Source organism: Bubalus bubalis, chromosome 8 (genome assembly GCF_019923935.1).
Source record: "Bubalus bubalis isolate 160015118507 breed Murrah chromosome 8, NDDB_SH_1, whole genome shotgun sequence".
NCBI classification, from domain to species: Eukaryota; Metazoa; Chordata; class Mammalia; order Artiodactyla; family Bovidae; genus Bubalus; species Bubalus bubalis.
In genome coordinates this window covers 76,000,193-76,012,494 of record NC_059164.1, presented here as the reverse complement: position 1 = coordinate 76,012,494, position 12,302 = coordinate 76,000,193, and the positions used below count along the sequence as shown (strand labels likewise).

At 49.6% G+C, this 12,302-nt stretch overlaps 1 long non-coding RNA gene across 1 annotated transcript; it reads left to right on the top strand.

Annotated features, from left to right (window-relative positions):
• Nucleotides 1-5,555: 5,555 nt before the first annotated feature.
• On the top strand, nucleotides 5,556-8,359 carry LOC112586520. Its single transcript, XR_003111012.2, has 2 exons — nucleotides 5,556-6,205; nucleotides 7,339-8,359. It is a non-coding gene; the product is annotated as an uncharacterized LOC112586520 (long non-coding RNA).
• The last annotated feature ends 3,943 nt before the right edge of the window (nucleotides 8,360-12,302 follow it).

Here is a 12,302-nt window from a genome sequence, read left to right as displayed (position 1 = left end):
TTGTCCGCAAGCTTCTCTCTGGTCCCCGGCGGCGTTCCAGTTCCCTAGCCGATGCTTTCGAATGTGGGCGGTTTACTTCAGCACCGTCTTGCTGGGGCCCAGAAGTGGAGCCGTGGCTGTGAGTGGATGTGGAGGGAACCTAGCAGGGCAGTCTCTATGTCCTTCAGAGGCCCTGCTCCTCTTCCTGCCCAGAGGTGCAGGGGGTCCCCTGAGCTTGCTGGTTCCCTGCAGGTGCCCACGGGTGCAGGTGCCCACAGGTGCAGGGGCGGGATGGGAATCTCCTGGCACTTCCGGTTCCTGAGGTAGCTTCAGCCGAGGAACAGAGGCTGTGATCTCAACGTGTATCCACAGTGCCTCTGGAGCATCGCCCACCACGCAGATCTCTGCGGGTCATCTGTGAGCTGGACGTCTGCTGATGAGATAACCTGTGGAGGCCCGGAGGGGCAGTGCTTTTGGGTTTCAGACCATCTCAAGCCTTTAAAATGTTGGTTCTCTTCTCAGATGGTTCCCTGGGGGGGCCCGGCAGCTGCGGAGGGAGTGCAGCCCAGCCCCTGGCTGGCCCTGGCCATACCCTGTGTGGGGAGCCCCTGGAGGTTGTGTGTGTCTCCCCTGCCCCAGGGATTCTCACTTCCCAGGTCCCCTGAGAGCCCGGGCCCCCAGAGCTGCACCGAGAGGCTACTCTTGTGTGCACATGGCTGTCCAATGATGCTTCTTGGCTGAAGACCCCACTCTTACCAAGACTGGAGAACCTCGTAATTGTGGGCCTGGCACTGGGCCGCCTGGCCGCCCTTTTAGCTCTCCAGCATGCTTTCTTCACTATGCTAACTTTAGTTTAGTTTAACTTTAGTGATCCACTGGCCCCACTGAGACCTCTGACCTTCAGGCTAGTCCTGTCCAGCCCTGGCTTGCTGCCTCCCTCCCGCCCAGCCTGGTCTGCTGGTCACAGCTTTGCAGGCTCTGTCAGTCCTTTGGCCCCACATTTTCACTTATTCATGAGTTTTTCTAGGACATGGAGGGTCCTGGGTACCAGACCACACAAGGAATGTGTGTGTGTGTATGTTTGTGTGTGTATGTGTGTGCATTTCTGTCCCTCTTCCCCCAGCTCCATACAAGGGGATGCCATGTCTCTCTACTTTCTAGACAAGGAATCTAGATATAGTGTTTTCCTGGGAGGGCCAGGATTTCTCATCCCCTCCACTCCGAGCTCTGTGTTACAGAGACTAAATTCCAGGCATGAATGGCTGAGACGTCAGGCCTCCCTCTCCCTGGGCAGACCTCACTGAGGGAGCTCTACCCTAGGTTCAGCGCGCTCTCACTTCAGTTCACCTGAACAGGGGAGGCTCCTGCCAGGAGAGGCGAGTGGAGAAGACCAGAAGCTGCTGCCCGCACCCAATATGTTGTTCATAAAGTGAGAGTGTTACACTACTGTCCTCAACCCCAGCTCCAGGAGAGTGGGTCAGAGATCTTCCCAAGGGCAGAGGCAACTGTAAGGACAGGCAGCTCCGAAGCTCTCTCCATAGGAACTGACTTGATTTAGAAGATAGTGTAGGGAAGTCCAAGCCTAAGGGAGCCCTCGAGAACCATGAGAATTTTGGTGGTGAGCAGTGACAAGCGACCGGCAGCTCTACATTGGAGGTGAGCGTGAAAGGGCGCTGGCAGCTCCATGAGAGCACAGGTTAAACCACAGGCAGTTGGATTTCCGACCAGAGATAAGTGGGGACAGAGACACTTACAAGAGCCCTCATAGGGTCAGAGAAAACCTCATAGCGTGTGTGTGCTGTGTGCTCAGTTGCTTCAGTTGTGTCCGACTCTTTGCCACCCCATGGACTGTAGTCTCCCAGGCTCCTCTGTCCATGGGATTCTCCAGGCAAGAATATTGGAGTGGGTTGCCATGCCCTCCTCCAGGAGATCTTCCTGACCCAGGGATCGAACCTCATAGACTGGCCTTAAAATCACCCCACCAAGGAGCTCAGATTTAATTGGGTTAGAATGTGGAGCATTGATGTCCCAGGTCATCATCAACACAACGGAGCAGTCAGCTAGACACCAGTGGAGTCTGACAGCTGACAGTGATACCCACAGAGACAACAGATTCACAGAGATCAGACACAAGGACATCAAAAGCAGCCCCAGCAGAGCCTCTGTGGTCTTGGGCATGTGTGGTAAGCTGAGGGCTATGCTCTCTGAGAACGACACTTGAGCTCATGCTGACATTCCAGCCAGTCCTTCCATGACCAGCATGCAAGTGTCAGTGTCTGTCCCAAATGTGTCCCTCGCCCTCCAGTACCCCTCACAGATGTGCTGGAGGCACGCATGCAGATCAGCCCAGGTCATGTCCCCTGGAGGGCGCTGGTGCAGAACTTGACTGGGGTGTGCTCTGTGTGGGCTTCTGCACAGTGAAGGGGTGCTGGTGCTGCATGGGGCCACCTGGGTCCAATCCCAGCCTAGTCACTTGTGACGTGACCTTCGACAAGTATGTGGCCTCTGCACAGGTAGGTTCCTGGTCTACACAGGGCCTTGGGAGGATGGGATGAGATCATCCACACAGCTTCCTGAGCCCGGCACACAGTGGATATGGTCAGTGTTACTATGGAAAGTCTGGGCTGGGTTCTGGATGGGGGAGCACCCGGCATGTCCCTTCACAGAGGGTGACACTGTGGGAGTGGAAGATGGTCCCAGGGATGTGTTGAGTGGGGAGCAAAGAGAGCTTAGGACAAAGCCACCCCAAGAGTTCTAACCTGAGGAAGGAGGACCCCAGGGAACAGCGAGGGAGTGAGAGAACCAGTTTCCAGAAGACATCAAGTGCTGCTGAGGGATCCAGTTCACAGAAACCAAGAAGAATCCCTGGGGTGTGGTCAGGTGGGAATTCTTGGACCCCTCCCAGAACCATCTCCTGTCTTGGAAAGCAACAGGGTCAAGAATATGTCACCCACGGTGAGAAGATTAAGTGGATTCGGTTGGGTCCTCATGGAGGGAGGGGCACTCCTGACCTCTTGATGTCCCCTCAACCCCAGACAGCAGGCTGTGACTGCACAGGGAAAGCTTTTGGGAGACTGATCCTGCTGGGACTGTTGAAGATTCCAGAAAGCAGAGCCGGTGGACGACTGGTGGGCCAGTGGGCTGGGGGATTGGGTGGTCATGAAGGGTGTGGGAAGGGTGTTGAGGAGCAGGCGGGCAGCCACCAGCTCAGGACACTACAAAAATCCAATCAGAGATCTCAGAAAGGTATTAAACAGAGAGGCGGTCCCTTGGCAGGAGACTTGGGACAAATTTGAGGGATGGAGTAAGGAGTGTTGTCAATGAAGAGGCTCCCCCCACACCCCTGCTCCCTTCGTGGCTGGTCTAGCTTCTGGCAACACAGACCCATCCTTTCCCCATGAGCAGAGTTCTGAGTGGAGGGAAGTTGGGTGTCCTCTTGTGGAGCAGGAGTTCCCGACAGGGAGGCAGAGATGGGCAGGGGGAAGGGGGCCATTGAGATGTGTGAGAAGTAGCCAGGAGGCCGGAGTTAGCCTGATAGAGAGATGGAGGACTTGAGGGGAGAGCAGTGGAGGGTGGAGGTGGACAGACCCTGTGGAGCTGGGTGGGACAAGGTGAGGATTTGGTTTTCATGCTGAGTCATTATAGCACACATAGGTGGAGCCAAGGTACCGAGTAGCATTGAAATGATAAAGGCATGCTCCAGTTATCATGGTTAAAATCACTCCTTCATATTTACTGTTATTTAATGAGAAGGAGTGGAACTTTCTGAATGATGCTGCTGTCTATAAAGCTTTTAAATGTAATTTTCAACCACAAGGCCTATACTATTTATACAAATTGTACATGTGGTTTCTTAGAGCTTTTTAAATGGTTAAAGCTTACTAATGGAGGGAAAAATAAGTGGATGCATTTGGGACTTCCCTGGTGGGCCAGTGGTTAAGAATCCACCTGCCAGTGCAGGGGACATGGCTATGATCCCTGGTCTGGGAAGATTCTACATATCTCAGGGTAATTAAACCTCTGCATCACAATGACTGAGCTCAGGCTATATAGCCTGCAAGCTGCAACTGCTGAGCCCACATGCTGCAACTGCTGAGGCCCTAGCACCTGAAACTATGCTCTGAAACAAGAGAAGCCATGTAACGAAGCTTGTGCACTGCAAGGAAGAGTAGCCCCTGCTTGTCACAACCAGAGAAAGCCCATGTGTAGCAATGAAGATCCAGTACAGCCAAAAATAAATAAAGAAGCAAAATAAAAAAAGTGGATGCACTTAACTTGCAAAATTGTTGTTGTTCTGTCGTTCAGTCGTGTCCAAGTCTTGGCGACCCCATGGACTGCAGCACACCAGGCTTCCCTGTACATCACCAACTCCTGGAGCTTACTCAAACTCATGTTTATAGAGTCGGTGATGCCATCCAACCATCTCATCTTCTGTTGTCCCCCTTCTCTTCCTGCCTTTGATATTTCCCAGCATCAGGGTATTTTCCAAAGAGTCAGTTCTTCCCATTAGGTGGCCAAAGTATTGGACTTTCGTCTTCAGCATCAGTCCTTCCAATGAATATTCAGGACTGATTTCCTTTAGGATGGACTGATTTGATCTCCTTGTAGTCCAAGGGACTCTCAAGAGTCTTCTCCAACATCACAGTTCAAAAGCATCAATTCTTCGGTACTCAGCTTTCTCTATAGTCCAACTCTCACATCCATTGGTCTTCCCTCATAGCTCAGTTGGTAAAGAATTCGCCTGCATTGCAAGAGACCCCGGTTCAATTCCTGGGTCAGGAAAAGCCACTGGAGAAGGGATGGGCTACCCACTCCAGTATTCTTGGGCTTCTCTTTTGGCTCAGCTAGTAAAGAATCCACCTGCAATGCGGGATACCTAGGTTCGATCCCTGGGTTGGGAAGATCCCCTGGAGAAGGGAAAGGCTACCCACTCCAGTATTCTGGCCTGGAGAATTTTACAGATAGTATAACCCGTGGGGTGGCAAAGAGTTGGACATGACTGAGTGACTTTCACTTTCACTCCAATCCATACATGACTACTAGAAAAACCATAGCTTTGACTAGACGGAGCTTTGTTGCAAAGTAATGTCTCGGCTTTTGAATATGCTAAGTTGGTCATAGATTTTCTTCCAAGGAGCAAGCAAGGAGATCAAATCAGTCCATCCTAAAGGAAATCAGTCCTGAATATTCATTGGAAGGACTGATGCTGAAGATGAAAGTCCAATACTTTTAATTTCGTGGCTGCAGTCACCATCTGCAGTGATTTTTGAGCTCCCAAAAATAAAGTCTCTCACTGTTTCCATTGTTTCCCCATCTATTCGCCATGAAGTGATGGGACCGGATGCCATGATCTTTGTTTTTTGAATGTTGAGTTTTAAGCCAGCTTTTTCACTCTCCTCTTTCACCTTTATCAAGAGGTTCTTTAATTCCTTTTCATTTTCTGCCATAAGAGTGGTGTCATCTGCATATCTGAGGTTATTGATATTTCTCCCAGAAATCTTGATCCCAGCTTGTGCTTCATCTAGCCCAGCGTTTCGCATGATGTACTCTGCATGGACGTTAAATAAGCAGGGTGACAATACACAGCCTTGATGTACTCCTTTCCTGATTTGGAACCAGTCCATTGTTCCTCGTCTGGTTCTAACTGCTGCTTCTTGACCTGCATACAGGTTTCTCAGGAGGGAGGTAAGGTGGTCTGCTTTTCCCATCTCTGAGACTTTTCCACAATTAGTTGTGATCCACAGTCAAAGGCTTTAGCGTAGTCAGTGAAGCAGAAGTAGATGTTTTTCTGGAATCCTCTTGCTTTTTCTGTAGCTGAAGCCAATAGAACCAGGAGGGTGAGGAGGAAGCTGCCAGAGGAAGATGTTCCTCTGAATGGTTCCAGCGTCCATCAGGCAGTTTCCAGGAAGATGAAAGAAGCCCCCAAATGTCAGTCTTCATGTCTTTGACCATAACTGGGTGTCAGCATCTGACAGGCTGATGCTGTCCCTGAATCCTGCGGGAGCAAGGTTGCTGAGTGTGGCTGCACATGTGCCCAGGACCAAGGCTCCTCCCCAGGAAAGTCCCTGGTCCAGCCCTCAGTCAGCAGAGGACATAGGATGGCAGCGGGAGAGGACCTACAGAAGCTGCCAGAACTGGGTCACTGGGACTTTGGTGACTGGTCATGGCTGAGCAGGAGCGGAGGGTCAGATGGGATCAGGACAAGGGAGGCTGGAGGGGAGGCCAGGTGAGACACAGCCTTGGACTTGGGAGGCTGTGGGAGGGGGCATTTCCTGAGGAGGAAGGTGGGGGTTGGGGTCTCCCCACACTTGCCTCTCGGTGAGAACCCTTCTTGTCTGGAGGCTTGGCTCTCACTGTCATAGGGTTCTGGACAAAATTCTGATGAACTGCAGAGTCAGTGGGTCCATGTGTCTGGTGCCTGGTGTTACCAGGAGGGACTCTGATAAAGGCTGTTCTGGCCTTGCTGTGTGCTTGGGGTGAGGGTGGGGTGGCACTGCCCCTGCCCTGCATTGGGTTTGACTAAAGGCCCTAGCAGCTTGGAGCATGGGCGGGTTTCTCCCCATCACTTTGCTCTGCCAACTTCTGCAGTAGCTTCTGTGAGGCCACCCCTCTGGCTGGACAGGCTCTCCCTCTGAGTGCGGGTGCTGGCTCCTCCCACCATGCCCCAAGGACCATGGGGACAATCACAGGATACAGAATACTTACACGTGGTTCCCAGAACGCAGTGGACATTCAGGAAGGACGTGCTATTGTTTGTTCCTGGAAGGCCAGGTCTCATGTTCCTCCTCTGGTAGCTTTGTTGTTGGGAAACACTCTGATTTCTGGTGAAAGGAGCCACCAAGATTTCAGCCTTCGCATGGCCCCCTCCCTGTCCACGTCCCTCTGTCTTCCTTCCTGCAGGCCCAGGGGCCCACGCTGTTTCTGTCTCCTGGGTCACCCATTTTTTCTTCTTATGGGAATAGAACACCATCTCCCCAGCTCCCATTCCTGGTGTCCCCGAAATTCGTCCTGTGAATTGAATTCACTGTTAGGAAACAAGCAAAGAAGGGGGAAGAAGGAGAAATACAGGGTTCAGAATCTCCCCAAATGTTTTCACTTTTGTCCTGGTTCCTGGACCCCTTTCTGAGGTCATTCTGCTTGCAGGCGAGGTTCTCCTGAGTGAAGAGGGGCTAGGATGGGGGGCTAAGATGGGGTTGCAGCCCTGAAGATGGGGAGCTGGGATGGGGGCCTGTCCTGAGGGATGAGGGGCTGTGATGGGGGGCTGTCCTGAGTGATGAGAAATAATGTGACCATTATTTAAAAAAATTTTTTTTCTGTCTGCCTCTATACATCCTTTTGTTTTGTTGTTTGTTGTTTTAGGCTCTCAGTCGTGTCTGACTCTTTGTGACCCCCCATGGACTGTGGCCCACCAAGCTCCTCTGTCCATGGGATTTCCCAGGCAAGAATACTGGAGTGGGTTGCCATTTCTTCCTCCAGGAGATCTTCCTAACCCGGTGTGGAGGACTCCAATTCCGCAATGATTAGGCCACTTGAAGTTGTTCTCCAGATCAATGATGTTTGTTTTTTCTTTAAAAAAGTTAATTAATTAATAAATCTGGCTGTGCTGGGTCTTTGTTGCTGAGGGGCCTTTTCTGTAGTTGCAGGGAGCAGGGGCTACTCTCCAGCTGCAGTGCGTGGGCTTCTCCTCGCAGTGGCTTCTCTTGTGGAACACAGGCTCTAGAGCATTTGGGCTTCAGTAGTTGCAGCACACACGCTCAGTAGATGACTTTTACACATATGAAAAGATATTCAACCTCACCATAATAAGAAATACACAATTTAAAATATATGATGATATCATCATTCTTCACTGATAAGACTGGCAAAAATCTAAAATTGCTAATACACTGGGTGTGGGAGGATTGGAGGAAACAGTTCTCTCCTATGTTGTTGGTGGGGATGTAGATTGGTATAGTCATTGTAGAGGGCACTTCAGCCATATCTGTCAACCAGAACTAGAAATGCATATACTTTTGGTCCACAGTTTCACCTCAACAAATTCATCTTCCTGACATACTTACATGTATATGTATGTGCATATGTGTATGCATACACATTCACTACATTCACTAGAGCAGAAGTTTGGGAGCAACTTGAATGTTCAGGAGCAGAACACTAGTTAATTGCAAGGTGGTACATTTGATGTGTATGGAGCTTCGTGTGAGTTTCATGATGTGTTGTCAACTTCAGGGCATTATGCATTTCACGGCTCCTAGTGGACCCAGTCCAGGGATGGACATGAGAAGGAGAGACTGACTTTCCATTTTATACTTTTTTGGTCATCTTTAAATATTGAACATGTGCATGTATTATCAATGATAAAAATAATATTTAAAATGTGTTGCTGAATCTTATTGAATTCCTCTTTATTAACCTGACCCCACTGCTACATCTGTCCAATCTCCAGGCCTTATTGATTCTACTATCTAAAGTTTTCTCAAATCTGTTTCCATTTCTATCCATTCCCTTTCCCATTTCTGCCTCCCTCTCTCCTTCAAGGAGAGATACTGGATGGGATGAAGCACAAACTGAAATCAAGGTCGCTGGGAGAAATATCAATAACCTCAGATATGCAGATGACATCCCCTTATGGCAGAAAGTGAAGAGGAGCTAAAGAGCCTCTTGATGAAAGTGAAAGAGGAGAGTGAAAAAGCTGGCTTAAAACTCAACATTCAGAAAATGAAGATCATGGCATCCGGTCCCATCACTTCATGGGAAATAGATGGGGAAACAATGGAAACAGTGAGAGACTTTATTTTTGGGGGCTCCAAAATCACTGCAGATGGTTACCATGAAAATAAAAAACGCTTGCTCCTTGCTCCTTGGAACAAAAGCTATGACCAACCTAGATAGCATATTCAAAAGTAGAGACATTACTTTGCAACAAAGGTCCGTGTAGTCGAAGCTATGGTTTTTCTAGTAGTCATGTATATGGATTGGAGTGAAAGTGAAAGTCACTCAGTCATGTCCAACTCTTTGCCACCCCACGGATAATACTGTCTATGGAATTCTCCAGGCCAGAATACTGGAGTGGGTAGCCTTTCCCTTCTCCAGGGGATCGTCCCAACCCAGGGATCGAACCTAGGTATCCCGCATTGCAGGTGGATTCTTTACTAGCTGAGCCACCAGAAAAGCCCAAGAATACTGAAGTGGGTAGCCCATCCCTTCTCCAGTGGCTCTTCCTGACCAAGGAATTGAACCGGGGTCTCCTGCAATGCAAGCAGATTCTTTACCAACTGAGCTATGAGGGAAGACCAATGGATGTGAGAGTTGGACTATAAAGAAGGCTGAGCACTGAAGAATTGATGCTTTTGAACTGTGATGTTGGAGAAGACTCTTGAGAGTCCCTTGGACTGCACGGAGATCAAATCAGTCCACCCTAAAGGAAATCAGTCCTGAATATTCATTGGAAGGACTGATGCTGAAGATGAAAGTCCAATACTTTGGCTACCTGATGGGAAGAACTGACTCGTTGGAAAAGACCCCGATGGTGGGACATATTGAAGGCAGGAGGAGAAGGGGACAACAGAAGATGAGATGGTTGGATGGCATCACCGACTCTATGAACATGAGTTTGAGCAAGCTCTGGGAGTTGGTGATGTACAGGGAAGCCTGGCATGCTGCAGTCCATGGGGTCGCCAAGACTCGGACACGACTGAGCGACTGAACTGAACTGAACTCCTGCAAAGTGTAATTTAAGGGCCTCACGTCCAGGTGGCGCTAGTGGTAAAGAACCTGCCTGCCAATGCAGGAGACAGAAGAGAAGTGGGTTCAGTCTCTAGGTTGAGAAGATCCCTTGGAGGAGGGGATAGCAACCCACTCCAGTATTCTTGCTTGGAGAATCCCTATGGACAGAGAGGCCTGGTGGGCTATAGTCCATAGGGTCACAAAGAGTTGGACACAACTGAAGCAACTTAGCATGCACACATTGTCTGTGGAGTCTCCCTGACCTTCTTCCCCTGGTATGAGCTCAGTTCTAGATATATTAGGTTTGGAGTGCTTGGGTTACATATCTGAAACTGGAGCTCAGGAGAGATTTAGATCAAAGATGCAGCTTTTGGAGTCTAGGTACATTGGTGGCTGTGTTTTGGGGCATGTGAGTTGACTGGTGGTTGCCAACCAGAAATGCTAGGGTTTTCATCTAGTACTGAGAATTGGGAACTGCTGTTTCCAGGATGGAATCTGGTTGTCAGGGGTAGTTTCTCCTAGGCCTCCAATCTGATATGGGGCTTCTGAATAGCTACAAGAGCTGCAAAAACATAGTGAACTGCATCTAGCAGGATTTCCTCTGCCTGCCCAGGAGACTGCACAGTGTGTGTTTTCCCACAGTTTGGATGCCATCTAGAAGCGCCTCCCATGCCCACAGTGCAGGGCTCAGCAGAGAGAAGGTGTTTCCCTCCATTGTCTCCTGGGACACCCCAGAGAGCTTCCAGTTGAGCAGCATGTGCATTCACGACACAGCTGTGTGTGATGCCCCTGAGCTCAGCATGGGAGCCAGCCTGGTGGGAAGCATGGGTGACAGGTCTGACCCCAGTGCCTTTGCTCGGTACAGCAAGGCTTTGACATCACCCAGCCCGGACATGGGAAGCAAGCCTGGCCCTGCTGAGGGCTGATTGACCTGAGGGTCAGGATGGAGCCATGTTGAGTGTGAGCTTTAAACAGGAAACAGGCAGGTCTGTCCTGGAAGCCTCTTGTCCCCTTGCTGAATGGCCATAGTTTTCACCCTTCCAGAGAGGAGAAGTTGTGAACCTGAAGCAGCAGAGCTGAAGGCCATAATGAATGGGCTGGCACAGCAGAGCCACAGGCACATCCCATTCCTCTTGGGCTATATTAACACCTCCAGCCTTCAGTCTGAGTCCCTTACATCCCTCAAAGATCCAGAAGAGCCAAAATCCCCTGTTACCTGTGCGCACTGTACTGTGAATGATGGTGGTGGCTATTCAAACATCAGACTGAAAGATTGTTGCTGAGCCATGAAAGACACCGGGATTCTTGGCCTCCAGAGGTGAGGAATTCAATCTGGGGCCAGTGATGAGGCTTGATCGCTCAGAGCTTTTGTGTAATAAAGTTTTATTAAAGTAGAAAAGAGATAGAGAAAGCTTCTGTCATAGACATCAGAAAAAGGCAGAAAGAGTGCCCCCCTGCTAGTCTTTAGCCAGATGTTATACAGCTACCATCAGGCTGCTAATTAGAGAAAGGGAATGTCTCAAACCTCAGAGACTGGCACCAGGCCCTTCACCCACAACATGCATTTTGAGATAACATTGGCACAAGGTGAGTCATCCTGGGTCATAAAACAATTGACATGAATCTTGATGAAAGGCAGGTTTCCAAGTAAATATATAGTTTCATTAACATAGATTAGGAGAACAATGTATGAGTAAAACATACTGGTTTGTTGAGCCCTTATTGGTTCTGAGTCTTAAGCAGAACCCACTTGAAGAAAGACAGAGTCTAGGGTACATACATACGGAGAAGGCAATGGCACCCTACTCCAGTACTCTTGCCTGGAAAATCCCATGGATGGAGGAGCCTGGTAGGCTGCAGTCCATGGGGTCGAGAAGAGTTGGACACGACTGAGCGACTTCACTTTCACTTTTCACTTTCATGCATTGGAGAAGGCAATGGCAACGCACTCCAGTATTCTTGCCTGGAGAATCCCAGGGACGGCAGAGCCTGGTGGGCTGCCGTCATGGGGTCGCACAGAGTCGAACATGACTGAAGCGACTTAGCAGCAGCAGCAGGGTACAGACATAGTTCATTAACAAAGTTTAAGAAAAACATTCCCATAAAAAAAATGCATTGGTTAGCTCAAGGTTTGAGAAAAATTAAGTTCAGGTGGAACCAGGTGTCTTCATGGCAACACAGAATTTTTAAGAGAAACCTCCTTTTAAATTTATATCAGTTCAGTTCAGTCGCTCAGTCATGTCTGACTCTTTTGCGACCTCATGGACTGCAGCATGCCAGGCTTCCCTGTCCATCACCAATTCCTGGAGCTTACTCAAACTTATGTCCATAGAGTTGGTGATGCCATCCAAACATCTCATCCTCTGTCGTCCCCTTCTCCCCCTGCCTTCAATCTTTCCCAGCATCAGGGTCTTTTCCATTGAGTCAGCTCTTCCCATCAGGTGGCCAAAATATTGGCGTTTCATCTTCAGCATCAGTCTTTCCAATGAATATTCAGGACTGATTTCCTTTAGGATGGACTGGTTGGATCTCCTTGCAGTCCAAGGGACTCTCAAGAGTCTTCTCCAACATCACAGTTCCAAAGCATCAATTCTTCG